This window comes from Anopheles aquasalis, chromosome 3, assembly GCF_943734665.1.
Source record: "Anopheles aquasalis chromosome 3, idAnoAquaMG_Q_19, whole genome shotgun sequence".
In the NCBI taxonomy this organism is placed as follows: domain Eukaryota; kingdom Metazoa; phylum Arthropoda; class Insecta; order Diptera; family Culicidae; genus Anopheles; species Anopheles aquasalis.
Genome location: NC_064878.1, coordinates 277,501 through 280,262, shown reverse-complemented (window position 1 = coordinate 280,262; position 2,762 = coordinate 277,501).

The following is a 2,762-nucleotide window of genomic DNA, read 5'->3' as shown; positions in this document are numbered from 1 at the left end:
CCGCCTCCAGGTCCAAGCTACCAGGATCATCAGCCCATGTAGGGGCTGGTTTTCGTCCATGGGGTCCTCTTTTCCCAAATGTCCTTCTGGTGCTGCTGCTGCTGTCCTGGACGGTTTTTGGCCGGTTGAAGCGGACGAACGTCTTGGCAATCACCACCACCAGGACCAGGACCGGGCCGAGTCGTGGCCGTGACACCCAGAACCCGTGGCCAAGCTCCTCGTCGTAGCCGAGCAGGAAGGCAATAAAAATATGCAATAAAATTTTATTTCCTTTTCAGTCATTTCCCCCCAGTTTTCGGTGTTCTTTCTCTTTCTTTTTCTCTCCCACGAGTGTGTCACTCTGTTCTTCAAGTCCTGACGACTCCCCTTAAGTGGCATTTTCTTCCTCCAAAAAAAAAGGCAGATACCAAGACAGGGTTGACGGTTCACCATTCGTTCGCTAGATGACAGCTGAACTTTCCCTTGGGGCCATTCCGGTTGACATTTGTCGCCCGGGTAGCGGGCCTTGTTCCTTTTCTCTCGCACACCAAAGCACATCCATCACGTGACCACTCAAGGATCACATGGTGAAGGCGAAAGGGCGACAAGGAAAGCAGAAGAGTTATGATGGAATCAAATCGTTCGGCCGATAGTTTTCGGGCAGCGCATTCCGGCCATCCTTGGCACATCCTGTGTTGGTGCGTACGTGCGTGCATGCCTAGCACTGGACCTCGGACCGGAGCTCCGCCGGCAGCGTGACCACGCACCGGAAGGATGTGCGCACCGGAAGCTCCAAGCAAGGTCGTAACTCTCCTTCTCGTCTCCCTCTCTCTCTCTTATTCTCTCAGTCTTGGTCTCACAGGCCAAGGGACATCGCATTGGAGCGGAAAAAGGGACCGAAACCAAATAGACATTCCGTTTTATTGTCATAATCTTTTTCGCATCTTAGCTCCCCCGTCTCGGGCCCTGACAGTGATGACGTGTCCGGGGAGAAAGTCCCTTCGACCGAGCGATGCCGGGAGAGTGTGATTGAAGAATTTTATGGTCAGAACCTTATCGCGGGTAGGTCGCTCAAGGAAACCGTCGTCCTAGTCGTCGTCGTCGACCCAAATGAAACTATTTATTGCCCATCGATGACGAGTAGGATATTGAGTACAAATCACCAGACTGCGCAAGAACGGAAAGATACTTCAAACTTCCATCAAACAGCAATGATACAGTACACTTTAATGGAGTTGAAACTGCATTTCATTTCACTGATCGGCTCCGATGTCAGCCATTTTCAACATGAAATCCCATCGAATTTCCCCGTCCCGCGGCATCGCTAATTGGCGAGCTTTTTTGTAAAGAAAAAATATGAAATCCCTCGCTCAATTCAACCAATTATCGTGGCGGGCTTGTTTAATGTAAAAATGCCGACCACAGCCCAAAACCACCACACCACACCACAGTCAATGCTCATTATTGAACCATATGAAAGAAAGCATCGGCCGGGATATTTGTTCCTTGTATTGTAAGTGTGAGTGTGCGTGTTTCGTTGAAATCCCTCGGAAAAGCCACCGTGCCATGCCATTATAATCGGATTTCAACCGCCACACAGCAACCATCCAACGAGCCACACGACGCGCGAGCTTCAGTAGCCACCACAGAAACCCAAAATATCAACTTCCGGTTCGAATGGCATCAATCAACGCGTTTTGTGAAAAGCCACAGAGCAGGCCAGGGCAGGGCAGGGCAGCATAACATGTAACCGCGGTGCTCATGTAACCAAGCGGATTATGTGGAGGTTCACCGCGTGCGGTCCTCCGACGACCGGAGTGCCGGAAAAGCGCGGGAAAGCACACACGTGACTCCGGAACTCGGTAGAGGGAGAGGAAATGTGACACTCTTCAATCCAATGCGCGCGGTGACCGAATGGTGGCCGCGTGTCAACGTAATCGCTGTCACGTTGGTACCCTTGCGTTGACATGGTTCACGGTTCACGATCGACCGCCACCAACCAGCAAGCCCCCTCGGATGATTGGTGATTGTTATTTTTAGTGATTATATTTTCAATTTCCCTCTCCCATTCTATCCGGTTTCGCAAAGGGGGAGGGGTGCTCACCTAACTCACCGATGTGCAACAACGACGACGACACCACACGAGACTAGTTTTCTGGTAAGAGACTAGAGAGTAGCCTCTGGCTACTTCTGCTGACCATGCTGGGACGATTTTGCAATATCCGGTCCTTGGTTCGATTCGTGGCGTGGATGTGTGAGAGGAAGATGGAAAGGATCCTCCTAGGGGTGGTTATTAAATTCCGGAAATCGTGTCCTGATTTACGGTGATCGAATTGCTCGACCAGGACTTGCTTGTTGTCTCGTGGATAGGCCGTGAATACGCTGGTCACGTCTCGGACACGACCGATGTCAATGACTCACACACACTCGTTGACACGTGAACAGGATCGCAGAAGCAACGGAGCATAGATTTTGGTCAAATTTTCGGACAAATAATCGACTTTTCGGCGACTATTCGTTGTGGTAATAAGGACGACCGAGGGTGGAGTATGGACGAATGGTGAGAACTTTTTAATTTGGCGCATCCATCTGATTGCTAAAGAAATGTTGAAGTATACCACACGAAAATGTAAGTAGAGCACTAATTTAATTAAGAACCTTAAATAACTTTATAATTATTTGAAATTGCATCTCCACCTACAGAGAAAATGCAAGAAGCTCAACGCGCCTGCGCTGTTACCTTAGGTACCTCTATTCGACTTTCTAAAATAGACACCTGGCAC